This window comes from Cavia porcellus, unplaced genomic scaffold (genome assembly GCF_034190915.1).
Source record: "Cavia porcellus strain 051 isolate PalLab524CR breed Dunkin Hartley unplaced genomic scaffold, mCavPor4.1 scaffold_19, whole genome shotgun sequence".
Lineage (NCBI taxonomy): Eukaryota > Metazoa > Chordata > Mammalia > Rodentia > Caviidae > Cavia > Cavia porcellus.
The window spans coordinates 25,996,402-26,012,622 of NW_026947502.1; the positions used below are offsets into that span (position 1 = coordinate 25,996,402).

General features: G+C 47.3%; 1 protein-coding gene across 1 annotated transcript in view; it reads right to left on the bottom strand.

The window, feature by feature from the left end:
• Positions 1-12,489: 12,489 nt before the first annotated feature.
• Fbxw11 (F-box and WD repeat domain containing 11) overlaps positions 12,490-16,221 on the bottom strand; it is a 140,925-nt gene continuing 137,193 nt past the window's right edge. Inside the window, exon 14 of the mRNA XM_063230777.1 lies at positions 12,490-13,103. The gene's annotated coding sequence lies outside the window, so the exon portion shown is untranslated. The remainder of the gene's footprint in view (positions 13,104-16,221) is intronic.

The window sequence follows — 16,221 nt, forward strand, 5'->3', positions numbered from 1 at the left end:
TACTATGCTGTTAGCCCAGGATGTTCATCTTATTGGAACACAACCCTGTCTTAAGTCCAGGAATATCCATAGTTGCTTTTCTGACTATTCTACCTCTAAAAATGAAATCCAGCTAATCCCCCAAGATTGGCATTCTTACCACCGAAGTGGAAGGGTCAGAGGTTTCCTCTCACCAGTCACTAAAGCAGAACCCAGTCCTCTGCATAGAGTGGCTCGAGTTAACAAATAAAAATATAAGATGTTCAATTAAGTTTACATTTCAGGTAAATAACTTTTTTCTACTACTTTTTTGCTGTTATCTACAACTCAAACTCATCTAGGTCACTTATATTTTATCCAGTAACCCTGCCCATGAAGCCAGAGGGCACAGAGTGAGAAGTGGCCTCCACGGGGTTGGGAGTCCAGGTGACAGAGCAAGACCCAGAGCGGTGGGAGCCTTGACAGGAGCGTGAGCCCCACGCAAGGGTGCTGGACGGGGCATCTGAATAAACTGTTGTGGGACAGAGGCTTTGCAGAACCTGAGTTTTCTTCTTCCTGACTAAGCTTAATCCTCTGCCCTGCCCCCTGTTGCTTCTGAGAGCTGCTTGATTATCTTCCAAGAAAGTTCTGTCCTGCAATGCCCTGGTCAGTGCAGTTTTCCCAAGGTATCACCTTTCCCAGTCCCTTGGGCAGTCCCAACATTCCAGCAGGGGTCAGAGCCCATCCACACCCAGTCCCTGAGAAAGGGTTGGTGAATGCTGGGATGTCACGCTTTGGGTGGACAAGAGGCTACTCTGCTTGCTCTTGACCTTGGAGAACTGGCTTCAGGGCAAAAAGACTTAAACTTGGCCTCAGCCCCCTTCTTCTCTCCCTTTTGTGGGTTCACAAGGAAAAGAGCCACTTACTGGGTGCTGCTGTCCTGATGCCAGCTGCATTTTTTTTTTTTTTTGTCAGCTGCATTTTATTTGCCCTAACAGGCTAACACTAGCAGGGGAGGGGAAGGCCAGGTCTGCACTCCATTCCCTGATATAAAGCTCCTAGGTCCTCTTTCAGCTCAGTTGAGTGGGTCAAGCAAGTCCCTTTCTAAAGAATTCAGCTGGGCACCAAACAGCAAAGGACAGCGCCAGCCAAGTGTGTAGGGTCTCAGCTCGTGCAGCCCAGGCCTGGAGGCAGGACCGGACCTCCAACTGCTGACTCGGACCCTCCACCTTTTCTCCAACCACTTCTTTCATACAATGCTGGGTTTAAAAACCAGGGCTTTGGAGCAGAAAAAATTAAGGCTGTCCCACTCCCAGGCAGATGACCTCAGTTGCTATCCCTCTCTGATCCCCAATTTCCCATCTGTAAAATGGATTTGGTTTACAGGGTGTGGGGAAGGATGAAGTGAGATGATGAAATAAGGCTCTTAAATCATGTAGAGGGTGTCTCGTGAGCTCCAGCATGCCCTCTACTGCGGGGCAGGAGTCTCATCCCAGCTCAGAGCAGCATTTGCAAAGTGTGAAGCATCCACAAGCTGGTGTCCCACACAGGATGCCACACAGAACTATCTCAGCCTACAATAATTGCTCCCATTTATTTAGTGACCTTATGTCCCAGGAACTACAATGAGAATAAAAATGAAATAAAATGACAAAAATAAAATTCTGCTCTCATAAAGTGTATTTGCTTTATCTCGGGCAATCCTCACGTTTGCCCTACAAGCAAGTACCATTGCTATTTCCACTTTATAGGAAGGAAACTGAAGCACAGAAGGTAAGCAACACGCCCAAAATTACCCCACTTAGTAAGTAAGCAAACAGATTCAAACCCAGAGACTCCAGAACCAATCCCCTAAAGCTGTGAGGCTGGTAGCATTTCACCAGTGCTGAGGGAGAAAGAGGTTCTGTCAGGTGAAGTCATTTGCCCTAGGTCACCGGTTAATCTGGCCCAAAGCTCTAAATGACCACTCATAGCTCTGACTCTACAATGCCATGATGCCCCCACCTTTCTGCCTGAAAGGCCACCTCTGAGCAGGCCTAATAGAAGCCAGTAGAGCACTAGGGTGAGAGCCTGACACACAGTAGGATCCTATACAACCCTGTTTTATTGAAAGAGATCCCAAGTTCAAACTGGCTGCACTGTGCAAAGTCATCTGCCCTGGCACGTGTCACCAGCTGTGAGGAGGTCACCTGGAGAGAAGAGGCCAGGGGTAGAAGCCCATGCACTTGCTCAAGACCAAAGAAACTGAGTATGAAACTCCTTGCTTACCCCACTTCTGATTCTTTCTCTCCATTTAGGATGGATGGCCAATGGGCACCATCTCAGTCTGGCCCCACCTTGCCCAGCTCCCAGCCTGAGGTCTCAGCTGAGTGCTTGCTGACGGCTTTAGCTCCCCTCTCAGCACCTGCCAGCTCATGAGGCCATACACTGAGCTCAGCTTATGTCATAGCCCCATTGGCAGCTTCTCACGATGATTCCATCCCCTCCCGAATGAAGGCTTTTTTACACATACCTTCTCACACCTAGTCTACTCCATACAACAGTCATAGAGCAGTGGTGAAGGGCTTTTTCCAGCCCTTGACTGAATGGTTTCAGAAACAAAGGTGGGGAATCTTTCTCTCATGGGAAGGGGCTTGGCCAACTGGGCTCATTTGCTCCTGTATCTGCTACCTTTGGTGGTGTAGTCAGGTGTTGTGCAGAGAACAATTAGAAACAGGACATGGAGTTTATAATATTATTTTTATGATGTTCACCCAGAGTTAGCACAAGAAATTGCAGGAAATCTTTCTACAATACTAAACATATAGAATATTTAGTCAAGGGCCTAAATCCCACAGCAATGTCCCACATGAGTCCAGATGAAAACCCAGAGCTCAAGACAATGCTTCCCACGAGTCCAACTGGAGGTCCAGAGCCCACAAGAAGGACTCATGCTAGTCTCTATTACGGATTCATGCCGGGAAGGCCCAAAGGTCAGCAGTGGAAGTCAGACAGTCCAGGCCAGTGGGGTGAAGGAGCTTGCTGGTGGGTTGAGGGTTCTATGCTGGAGCCGAGAAGTCACACTCACAACAAAGACCAGGACTGTCCTGAAAAGCACCACAGCCATCCTCAGGGACATGGAGACCCCGAGCTCCTCCGATGGCAAGCACAGTCAAGTACATGCCAGGAAACCAGTGTGACAAGTTCATCCTGGAGACCAAGCAGCACACGTCTTTCTTTCTGAAGCCAGGAAGCAATGCTTGATGTGAGGACCAGAGCTTCTCCAGGAGAACCAATGGCTCAAACAGCAGTGCATAGGAGAACCCACAATGCCTCAACACCGCAATGCAATAGCTTCTCCTTCTCCACGTCTCTATTTATGCTGGCAACTTTCCTCAGGTGGGACATTGCTGTGGAATTTAGGCCTTTAACTAAATATTCTGTGTCTTTGGTGTTGTGGAAAGATTTCCTGCAGTTTCTTGTGTTAACTTTGTGCAACCATCATAAAAATAATATTATAAGCTCCAATGCCTGATTCTAATTGTTCTTTGCACAACACCTGACTACAACATAAATTGGTACCGAGAGAGTGGGGTTATTGCTGTTATGTTGCTCGGTCGTGTGACTTAAGAGCATTGGAAATTAATCTGGAACATTTTTGAGAGACTGTCCAAAAGACAGCTCCTATACACTGTGTATTATATTGGAGACTCTGATTGGAACCTGGAGAATCAGAGTGCTGATAGGAATGCTGCCTGTTTTAGATGAAGCTTGGAAGGCTTCTGTGGAGAAGTACTGCTACGTCTGCTGGGGTCCAGGTAGTATACTGTGCGTTAGCTGAAAGCTGGTCTTCATTTTGCTTGTCTTTAGAAATATTAAAAAAAAAATAAAATAAAATAAAAAAGAAAAGAAATATTACCTGGTGGCAGAAAAATTTAAGTGCAGTCTACTGTTCAGATGGTAGCATAGTTACTTTTGACCAGATCAATGTTGGAAATTTAGAGCAAAGAGCCAGTAGGGTAATTTAAAACATTTGGCCAGAGAGAAGGCTCCATTGGAACTGTGGGTTGCAAAGATGAAACAGAGAACATGGCTGTTTAGAAGAATAGGACAATGAAAAAATCAAGAGCACATTTGAATTGCAGAAGATCCTCATATTTTAGTCTTGCCATGCCACGTTAAAAGTTAATGGGAAGTGGGGCTGGGGATTTAGCTCAGTGGCATAAGCACCTGCCTTGCAAGCAGGTGGTCACGAGTTCGATCCCCGGTACCAATAAAAAGGAAAAAGACAAAAAAAAAAAAAAAAAAACACACACACACACACACAAAAGTTAATGGGAAGCAAGGACTGTGATTGTAATAGTTCTTTTAGTGAGATTTTAATGTTTCTATATGTTTGTAACCAGGTTAATTTATCTAAGTACTGTGTTTTAATGTTGAACCTTGGTCACCCTTTAAATGTTTAGCTTTTGGTGCAGGAATAAGTGTAAAAAGAATTGTATATATGTAAATGTTGTCTTAACGTAAATCTAAATAGATCAAGACGTGTTAACTTTCACAACTCTATCACTAAGGACTATATCTTAAGAAAATGCATGTGAGGGGCTGGGGATTTAGCTCAGCAGCATAAGCGCCTGCCTTGCAAGTAGGCAGTCATGAGTTCGATCCCTGGTACCGATAAAAAGACAAAAAGAAAAAGAAAATGCATGTGGTTATTAAGTTGACCAGAGGTGGTTTGTTATGGATTAAGAACTAGTGGTCAACTTAACACCAACTGGATTACATCAGCATGACGCTGAGCACAGATGGTCCACTGAGGAAAGTTGCCAGCATAAATAGAGACGTGGAGAAGAAGATGCTATTGCGTTGAGGTGTTGAGGCATTGTGGGTTCTCCTATGCATTGCTGTTTGAGCCACTGGTTCTCCTAGAGAAGCTCTGGTCCTCACACCGAGCATTGCTTCCTGGCTCTGGAGAGGAAGACGTGTGCCACTTGGTCTCCAGGATAAACTCCTCATGCTGGTTTCCTGGCATGTACTTGACTGTGCTTGTCATCGGAGGAGCTCGGGGCCTCCATGTCAATGAGGACGGCTATGGCTCCTTTCAGGACAGTCCTGGTCTTTGTTGTGAGTGTGACTTCTTGGCTCCAGCACAGAACCTTCAACCCACCAGCAAGCTCCTTCACCCCGCTGGCATGGACTTTCTGGCTTCCACTGCTGACCTTTGGGCCTTCCCAGCATGAATTCGTAATAGAGACTGGCATGAGTCCTTCTTGTGGGCTCTTGATCTCCAGTTGGACTCGTGGGAAGCATTGTCATGAGCTCTGGGTCTTCATCTGGATTCATGTGGAACATTGCTGTGGGATTCAAGCCCTTCGCTAAATATTCTGTCTTTAGTGTTATGGAAAGATTTCCTGCATTTTCTTGTGTTAACTCTGCATGACCACTATAAAAATATTATAAACTCCATGTCCTGATTCTAATTGTTCTCTGCACAACCTCTGACTACAACATTTGTCTGTAGAAATTGGACAGACCTGACTGCAAATACAAGTACTGTCCTTGAAAGTGGTCGTTGTTTAATTAGGGGCAGACTATCTCAGTCATATACTATCTCCCCTGTGTATTAGTTAAGGATAAAAAGGAAGTGGGGAAGTGGTTAGGTACTTGTTGACTCGAAACTCAAGAGTCAAGGATAGCGGTACAGTCAGCTTTCGGGGTCAGGACTTTGCCTCTCACCTAGGCCTCTCGCGTGATGCCTAGGTGTAAATCTCTTTACTGTGTGCCCTTGGGTGTCTTACATCTCTGCACTCCAGTTTTCTCAGTCTCTAGTTCTTTGTATTTTTTGTTTGGCTTTAATCATAAGTTGAATTTTACCCTCCCCTATATCCATTTATATGTGGAAGTCCTACTCACCACAGTACTTCAGATATGACTCTATTTTGTGATCAGGTCTTTAGAGCTAAGATTAGGTCATTAGAGTAGATCCAAATCCAATATGATTGGTATCATTATAGGAAGAAGAAGTTAGACACACACAAAGGGAAAACCACATGAAGACACTTGTAAGCTAAAGGAAAAGGTCTGTCAAGAAACCAACTTTAGAAGCTGGCATTGTAGCTCATGCCTATAATCCCAGCACTCACAAGGCTGAGGCAGGAGAATCATCAAGAGTTTGAGACCAGCTGGGCTACAAAATGAGCTCAAGGCCAGTCTGAACTGCATAGTGAGATCCTGTCTCACAAAGACAAAAAAGAAAAAAAAATCTTTATTGACACCTTAAACTTAGATTCCAGCCTTCAGAACTGTAGGAAAGTTACCATTCTATTGTTTAAGCCAAGGAAGCAAATACAGCTTCATTCTGAAGCAGCCTGTTCTCCCTTGTAATACAGTGGCCTCTTGCCCATTCTGGTGGATGACTTCAGCTCAGCAACCTCAATAGTGTCTTTTCTCTCAATAAACCTAGCAAAAATCTCAAAATTGAATCTCACTGGCCAGCTCTGAGTCACATGTACACTTTCAAACCCATCCCTATGGCCAGGGGGATGGATGGAAGAGCCTGATTGGCCAGACAGGAGTCACATGCCAGCCCTTTTGTCCAGGGTGAAGTCAGCACCAGACAGACCACAGGGTTCCCTGGAGAAGATCAAGCAAAAGGCCCAGCAAGTGTCAGATGGCTGAGGCAGCAATGTGCTCTTTCTTGCCTCTCCTCCGTACCGTCTCACAACTGTCCCCCACCACGCTGCCTCAGACCCCTCCTTCTTCATCAGCCAGACCACCTCCCCCATTCAGCAAAAAGTCTCCTAATCTAGCCCTGCCACTTCTCCTTCATTCCCCTCTCAACACACCCTGACCCCTTGCAGCTCTTAACACGCATGTCAGTCTGTTTCTGCTGTATAACAGACTCCTTCAGACTAAATTATAAGCAGTAGAGGTTTATTTAGCTCATGTTTCTGGATGCTGGGAAGTCCAAGGGAATGGTGCCAGCATCTGGCAAGGGCCTTCATGCTGTGTCATAACGTGGTAGAAGGGCAAGCAAGCACATGCAAGACAGAAAGAAGACATCAAGCCAAATTCTTCTTTTTTTCCAACAAGAACCCACTCCCGAGATAACTAAACCACTCCCACAGTAACAGCATTAATTCATTTATGAGGGCAAACACCTAACCCAATCACCCCTTTTAGGTCCCTCCTTTTAATACTGCCACAATGGCAATTAAATTTCAACATGAGTTTGGGGGCGGCCACTCACATTGCAGCAACATGAACAGACACCTCCAGCTACTGGGCCCGCTGCCTCAAAAACCTCTCTACTGCCTCCTCAAGGCCAGATTCAGCCTTCTTTTCTCAGGGAACCCTTCCTTACTGTGGAAGCTCCATCTGATTTCCCAAGTGGAGCTGGACAGCTCGTAGGTACAAAGTTGAGCATGCTGCCTAGGTTCAGATCTGTTTGCTGGGTGCTCTTGGGTATGGATCTTACATCTCTGTGCCTCCATTTTCTCAGTCTCTGCCTCCCAAAGCTGTTGGCAGAAGTGAGCATGCTCTACCCTAGAACAGTGTCTGGGACATGGACAATGCCTAGTAAGTGTCACCTCAACAGTGTTGCCTATAATCACCACCTGCTGTTTGAATGCACCTCCACTGAGAGTTATCTATTGGCCCATCTGTTTCCTTGGGAAGTCTGGGATCTCCTCTGAAGTAGGGTTTCTGCACCAGCATGTTGGTTTTCTAAAACACCATTAACTGAGTAGCTTATAGGTAACAGAAATGTAGTTCTCACAGTTCTGGGGGCTGAAGGTCTGAGGTCAGGGTTACAGGATGGTGGATTCTGACAAGGGTCCTATTCTGGGTGAGTGTTGACTTCTCCTTGTATCCTCACATGAGAAAGAGAGCAGGGAGCATTGTTTCTTCCAAAAAAGGACTAATGCCATTCCTGGGGGCTTCATCCTCATGGCCTAATTATCATGGCCAAAGAACCCACCTCCAAGGACCATCACTCTGAGTATTTAATTTCAGCGTATGAATGGGGGCACAGATGCTTAGTCCTCAACAAAGGGAACGGCCCCTTTGTCTCTAGCACTTGACGAGCCTGTTACATCTCCCAGCACTGGGTGCTGGCAATTTCACAGCCACATGCAGCAGTGCATGAAGGAAGGAGCAATCCAGGAAGCAAAGGAGTGAGTGAACACAGAGCAAGCATCTCAGACAATAGCTGGAACCCATTTCCCCTCCATCTATACACACACCCCTCTGTCCTGGACACAGCCCTGCACCATCAGCCAACTCCACTCTTTTCTCCTTGAAACCATTTTCCTCCTACCTCACAGCCGAAGTTCAAGTGCAAACCACCAGGAAACCCCAAAGAATGTTCACCAGATAAATCACCAGATCACTAATCAGGTCCATCCCTCCTCACCATTAAAACCACTATTTTCCCTGTGAAAAGTCAACATGCCTCTTCCCCACTGCCTGCCCGGTGCCGAGGCCATTAAACCTAGGAAGGCTGTGTCTCCAGGCAGCCCAGAACTTGACAGTGGAAAAATACCACGCATTCGGTGACTCAGTGGTCACCAGAATACCAGAGTGTTTGGTTTCAGCCTTAACGAACCCATTGCTCTCTTGTTTGCCTCCTCCTCTAAGATCAGACAGGGTGGTGGCTGATAAGACACCTGGACAGGTTGAATGACCTTGAGCTCCCCCAGATCAGTTTGTCAAGCCTTTGGATTTCTTTTGCACTGTCTCCTGCCAGGGACACTGCACGTGCCTGGAGGTTCTGCTAGCACTGCCCCATCCCCAAAGGAGTTCAGGAAGCATTTCAGAAACTGGGGAGCAGCAACCCCCAGCACTTGAGCAACACATTTGGCTCTGTCTCCTGGGAGCTGAGGCAGAAAGAGAAACACGTGGCTTGCATAGTTTTCATTTTCTGACAACAGGAAGCATGTTCAGACCTCGGCAGAGACAACATTTGTACTGGAACTGGGCTATAGGAGGAATGTATGGGGCACTGCAGGGTAAAGTACACCAAGTGACCACCGATGCTTCCTGCAGCTACAGCTTCTTATGCTCCATGTCTTCATTTATTCATGCAGCAGCCACCTGCTGGATCTGGGCTGGACCAGGGCACATGCCACGGTCCCTCCTGCTGTGGGTTTTCAGTTCTCCCTCTTCCTCCACATTTGCTGTTCCCATGCCTCAGCTCACCCTTTCCATCTGCCCATCAGTAGTGACCTCAATCTGGGTCAGAACCATACTCCTCTGCGTGAGTTTAACAGTGTGGAGAAGGAATGGAACGCTCTTCCTGCATTAGCCAACCTCCCACTTGTTAACAGAATCCTAATCTTGATAGCACATGCCCAGCCCTGAGGGACTCATCACTGTTCTAAGAAAGACAGGGCATGCCTATTTCCCTTTCTTGGATATTCCTTTTCCCTTTCCTGCATCCCAGTTAGCTAGACCTGGTCAAAAACTCAGTTGTGATCAAAGAAATCCCTGCAAAGACTCCTGGAAAATTTCATTCCTTAATAAATGGAAAATCTCTACTTTCTACCTTGAACAAGGTAAGTGAAAACATGAAGCTCTCAGTGGTAGCAGCCATCCGGAGGACTGTGTGGTGAGAAGTCTGAACTCTCAACTCTGAGTTACTAAGCCAACCTAGGACTACCTGCATGGGGATACCTAACACAAGATGTCCTGACTGCTTATGCTATAATTAGTTGGTTATCCTATTACTTGCAACTAAATAAATCCTAAACAATACAATAATGACATGCAAAATATGAAAATTCAGTGCTGGGGTGAGCACAAGGAAAAGAAAAGCACTGCTTTGGAGTACTGTAAATGAGTCTGGCTTTCCTCATGGGCACTAACAGGTATTTGCTACATGTTCTTGGACATTGGTGTTTACCTTCTTTTCACCTTCCAAGCCTCTTTTATTGCAGACTTTTGTAAAGAGGCAGGAAAGAGGATATAAAAGTACTGGACACACTTTCTGGCTGCTTGGCCATCTCTCTCGTTCACTGCACTTTTCCCATCCTCTCTATTGGCAAGACTGGTACTCAAGTTCTGCTGAATGAAAGGCTAAATTCTCATGCCTGCCATCCCAGGGGGAGGCAAAAGAATCACACATTCAAGCCTAGGTTGAACAATTTAATAAATTAGTAAGACTCCCATCTCAAAAAAAAAAAAAAAAAAAAAAAAAAAAACCTGGGGATGCAGGTCAGTTTAATCCCTAATCCTGAAAAAACCAAAAAAACAAAAAGAAAACTAAATTATTTTCCTTCCCACCTATACAGCAAAGATTCTATGGCTATTACCCAGTATGCCCGGCCGGCTAACTCAGATCCTTCCTCCTTCTCTCCACGTCTACTGACCATCTGGGCTGCCCTCCTAACAGGTCTAATGGAGACGGTCTTCATAAACACTCATCTAACACTGGTTTGGAAGGGCAGGGGGCTTTTGCCTTCCCAAAGCCCTCTTACATTCTGTAGTCCCACTGCAGAATGTGCTTGCACCACACCTGAGAAAACACAGAAGCTTAGAGGGGCTAGCTGACCCACAAGTATCACTAGATGTCTGAGCCAGAGCCCCAGTGTCTCCCCACTGCCTGGAATGGAAGACCTCAGGCCTTAGGAAGCTTTTCTCTCTTTGACATGCTCCCACCATCTCCCATCCAGCCTTATCTTTCACTTCATGATCACTTGAGCTTTGTGGTACTTGGATTAGCTGTGCCTGTTTGCTGGAATGCAATCCCCCAGCTTCTCCAAGTCATCCCCCTTTTCTCTGTGATTCCACCCCGAATGCCAGCACTACCTCCACCTATAGTATCCACGCACAGTTCTGACCTCAGCAAGTTTGAACTGTCCCTGATGGTGACCTCAACTGGCTACTCTGGCCGGAAGCCATTTGCCTGGGTCCACATCCTATGCCTGTGTCCGTATCCCACGCCTGGCAGGCAGCCTGGGACTTGGCAGAGCACTGCTGCTCAGTGACTGTCACTCTGCACTGACTCCAAGCTGGACAAGAGTGATGGCAGCTGGCCTCCAGTGTGGAGGGACAAATGGGGAAGAATATTTGTTCCTGAGAGAGTGATCTGGAGAAGACGGGGGTGTTTGGTGGTTAACTGAGGTGATATAACACTCTGCCTGGTAAAGGATTGGGGCAATCTAGAGAGGAGGGGTCATGAGGGCCACAGTGGTCACTAGAGTCCAGGAGAGAGGGGACTCAGCCTGTGTGCAGACCTTCCCCACCCTAGGAAAAACATGAAGCAGGCTTTACCTCCTGTCTCTGAGCCAGAAGGAAAAGGAGCCAACACCTGAGCATCCTACTTTCCTGCCAAGGAAAAGGCTAAGCTAGGTTCTCGTGGAGGAAGAATGACATCCAGTGGACATCTGTGTCATCCTCATACTTAGGCAATGGCTTCTCCAGCCAAAAGGCCTTCCAGAACTGTAACAGCAGGGAGCAAAGACTGAGCACTGGACATCTGGCTTCCAGTCTTGATTCTAAATCTCAGCTGTATGACCCTGGGTAACCACTTTCCCTCCTTCGGTCCCTGTGTTTCTTCACTTATGGAGAGGAACCCTGAAAGTGTTTTTGTGTGTGTATGTGTATATGAATAATTCTGCTTCTAAACAAGCATTCTTCTAGTGTCAGAACTGGGATATTTTTGCTGAAACAGCTGTGAGACAGGCTGTGAAGGAGACAGAAGGTGAGTTTGCAGATGAGAAGGAGCTGGGTTCAAATAGTGCTTCCAGCTGGTTATGACTGAAGTACACAGTCATCCTCCAGCCCTGAGTTCTGCAGAACAGGTTTGTGGCTGTCTCTGACCTTGATGCTATTGCCAGTGTAGCATGAGCTCTATGCTGGGTGCACAAGCCACAGTGTTTTTGGAACATGGGGAGACACACAAGACCCCAGGCTGGGAGCACAGGAACGGCCACATGGATGTCCATACGAGGAAAACTGAAGCCTCAACCTCATACCAGCCCCTTCCCCTTACTTCCCAAGTGAGTCAAGCAGGCCCTCTGCCACATCAGTGATCTCTCGGGCTCCAGGGCCTGTGCTAGACAGAAGTCAAGGGCACTATTGTTGGAGCAGTCATCCAGGCCCAGGTAGCCAGGGTGGAGAGAAGTTTGGACAGGATAGGTGTACCCCCACCACCATCTGGTACCCCAACAGCTGCCTGAGAGGAAGACAGGAGCCTGAAAGGGAAGGTCAAACCCAAATATGACTGAACTGTGAACCCAGATTGACTGAGCTTAAATCCCTGAATTCAAGCCAGAAAGTGGCTGCAGTAAGCCATCTGTTATGAGGAGCACAGCAGAGCTCAGAAAGTAGCTTTATCCCGTGTTGTAGAAACCAAAGTTGCTTTCTTGCACACCTGAGTTGGTGGCTGAGAAATTAACAGTCTTGATGGAGACAAAACATTTGGACATAGTAGGCCCTCAGGGGGGCTGACCTGCCTTTCTGTTTCCCCTTCTTTTTCTGAAATTGGCTCCAGACTCTGTGGGGCCCCACCAGTGTCATGGGTCTGCATGTCAGAACACAATGAGACATTAGTCACCTCATCCTGATTTCCTGGAAGAAAGGAAATACACACACCTGAGCCCTCAGAGGTGAGCCCTGGGCACGAGACAAGTTCTCAGCACAAAGAATGCCCTGGTTGTGCACCTACTGTGTCCTGAGCACTGCACAGGCAGCGTCTCTGATGCCCCAACACGTAGAGCCATTTTCTCCACCTCGGCCACTTTACAAATGATGACCCAGAGGCCTTCAAGGAGGGTGTGGTGTTCCCTCAAGTCACACGGGCAGGAAGCTGAGGGACAGGAGTTCGAGCGTGGCTTTGGCTCACTGCCTCTAAGGCCTCTGGGTTCAGTGGTGTTCACTGGCTCCACTGTGCACCAAGGCCCTGTGCAGAGGCTTTGCGCTGTCATCAGAAACGTTGGGGCTTACATGCCAGACACCAGGCTCCGCACTTCCGATGTGACGTTTCATTTATTTCTCACAAAATGTCTCTGAACTGCTCTTCCCGCCTTGTTTTGGAGATGAGGAAATTGAGGCTTGTGAAAGGCGTGTGACTGATCTAAGGCGATGCAGCTGCTCTGTCACAGAGCCAGGAGACAGTCTCACGTCCTTGCTGGCGTTGATGTCGTCACTCAGACCCGTCTGCAGTTCTAGGTGAGAAAGTCAGGTGTTGTCTTGATGAATTACAAGGCCCAGACTCACTGTGCCTTTCAGTTCTTATCACTGTGAGATCCTAACCCCCTTAGGAGACAAAAACACTCATGTCTGGGCCTTACATCCTTTCAAGGACCAGGCCAGTGACTTCCTTCCCCCCAGGTAACAGACCCCAGTGACTTAACCCTAGCATCCTCAGCCTACATACAGAGCTGGAAAACCCACCGTTCAAGCCAAGCAGCTGTGGCCTTACAAGACTGAAAGAGCTTAGATATGTTACCTGCCCAGAGAAGAGGCCTCTATTTATTCCTACAGAATAGTGCTACTTTTTCACCAAATTAAAAGTTATCTTCCCAAGCTAGTGTGACCTTGAGAAGTCGAGAATATGAGAGAATGCAGCACCTCCTTTCAGACAGACAGGTCATATCATATCTGGGCGAGAAAAGCCTAACTTAGGAAAGTAGCATTTAACTCAATCTTGAACACTGATACCATTTCAGAGAAACAGAAACTTAACTTAGAAAAACAGAATTTAGCTCAACCCATCAGGCAATCATACCTTGTCCCTTTCTGCCCAACCCACATTTCCTAAAGCCAGAGCACTTTATTTAGCCCTGATCATCCTGATACGGTGTGGCTCCTGGAGTCGTCACCAAGTGTGTGATCACTAATAATAAAACCTCCACTTTAAGTTTTCTCACGGCTGCTTATCTTGTTGGTTTTGCTAGAGGTCTCTGACTTAACAGTCATCATCACCATCATCACTACTAGCATCACCACCATCACACCACCATCGCCATCATCATGATGATCATCTCATCATTGTCACTCCCATCAGCACTATCATCCGTCATCCTCTGCATGGCTGAAATCTGGTACATGCTTATGCTACAAACTAGAAAACATTACGTTTATCTTCTCTATCTTGTTTTGTGACCTTAGACAAGGGAACCCACATCCCTCAGCTTTAGTGTTCTCAAGCGTGAAATGGAGCCTGTAAGTCCCATTTGCAAAAAGTCCAGTGAGCTGTTGTTTCCATCCCCAATCCCTCTCCTCCCTGAGCACATCATGAATACCTTCCACCCCCACATCCTGGAATCTGGCCACCAGCTCTCCTGTCTTGGCTTTTAGCATGGGTCCCTGCAACAGGCCAGAACATCTGCCTGAGAATACCATGGAACTCTGCCTGAGCCGGGGTCCTGCCAGCAAAGAGTTTAAACAAACAGAACCAGGCAGAAACACAGTGGTCATGGGGTTGTAAAGGGCCGTGCTTGGGTTCCATGAAGATCCAAGTGACAGTTCTCCTGAGGAGGATTAGGACAAAAATGGTAAGGGATTCCTGGCAGAGCAAGAAAACATGGCCATGTACTCAAGACAAACACTACCAATAAAGTGGCCTCCAGTGGCCAATAAACCAAAAGTTGGTGGTGGGAGGGGTGGAACTGGGCACTTGGAGGAAGAAAAATTGGGACTTTTTCCAGTCCCTGTAATGCCTAAGTGAGACCTTCATCAGAAGAGATGGTTTCACTGAATTTGTACAATCCCAAACCACTGTGGACAGAACTGCCAAGGAGATTGCTGGACAGGTAGGGCGGCAAGCGCAAAGGCCTCGGCAGCCAGGCCTGAAAATCACAGTGATGTAGCAGAACACATGCTGAGCTGTGGCAAATGCCACCTGGCCTTGGGAAGCAAATGTAATAGGGAGTGGTGGGGACTACATCAGACGGGGGCACATGTGCCCCTCCCAGGGGGCCAGCTGGGACCAACCTGTCAGCTCCAGCCAATCTCTGCCAGGCAAGAATGTGGGCCCAGTGTTGCCAAACTTCTGATTTTTTTTTTTTCAAGAGAGGCAGGGAAGAACGAACTTTGTTTTTCAGTGTGCAGGTTCGCAATTTTTAAACATTGGCAACTAGTTTAAATGTTTTCTGAAATACTGAGAGGGCCAAACAAAACATATGTGCAAGCCAGATTTGACGCACAGACCACCAGTTTGCAATTTCCGGTATTTCTGTACAATGGTAAAGACAACAGGGTCTGCTTGGATGCAACCCCAGCACCCCTATCTGCTGGCCAGATGACCCTAGGGCAGTCACCAAGCCCCTCCCAGACTCAGATGCTCCATCTGGAAAAATGGGGACAATAGCAGCATCTATTTGATTCAATACTTGAGAAAATGTAATGAAGTCATGTCATGGAAATTCCTTGACACAATGCCCAGCAGCAGTAAGCTTTCTAGAGTTGTTAGTTATTATTCATAATGTACCTCCCAGGGAGCCCCCCAGGTCTATGGAAAACAGAGCAGCAGCAGCAGCAGAAGCAGGGAAAGGAGGAGTCCAGAAGACAGAACCAAGGCTGAAAATGCCAAGTAAGCATCCCCTGCTAGCTGGATCGGATCCCAATGATCCTAAAGGGATCATTGTCACGAGCTGGTCTCAGATTGACAAAGTAACCTTGAAAAGGCATGGACAGCGGCCTGAGGGGTAGCCCTCTACTGTCCCTCCACCCCTTTCTAGACTATCACACCAAAAAGTCCTTGTGAACCTCCTGGGTTGTGGTGGAAGGGAAAAAAAGGGTAGCTGGGAGGCAAAATAGTGCCCCAAGCCTGTGACTCAGCTGCTGCTTTGCTATGGAACTTTGGCCAAATCATTTCACGGACCTCTTAAACTCCACTTGCCCATCTGTAAAATGGATTGGCAGTGGTAGCTTCTGAAGATACTGGTGGACACTAGGAATAATGCAGTGGAGGATCTGGTGTGGTGCCCATGACCATAAGCAGGACCCACCATCACTGGTGATTGTCATGGCCATCATTATCAAAGAGGCAGCAGGGGTACACACCTGACCAGTGTGCATTGACCACTCTTCACTTCCCATGCTTCCTTCATTCCCAACTCAATGGCTTGGTTGATATAGGCGCCATGTCAACTGTATGAAGCAGAGCTAATGAGAGTAGTGTAGGCCTCTGTGCCAGAGGGAAATCCAATCAGGACCCTCATTTAAAGCATAAGGGATCGGTTGTAGGCCAGAGCTGCTGGCTCTCTCACTGATGCACAGGAGCCTTAAGAATGGAACTGATCGGCATAAGCGCCTGCCTTGTAATCAGGCAGTCGTGAG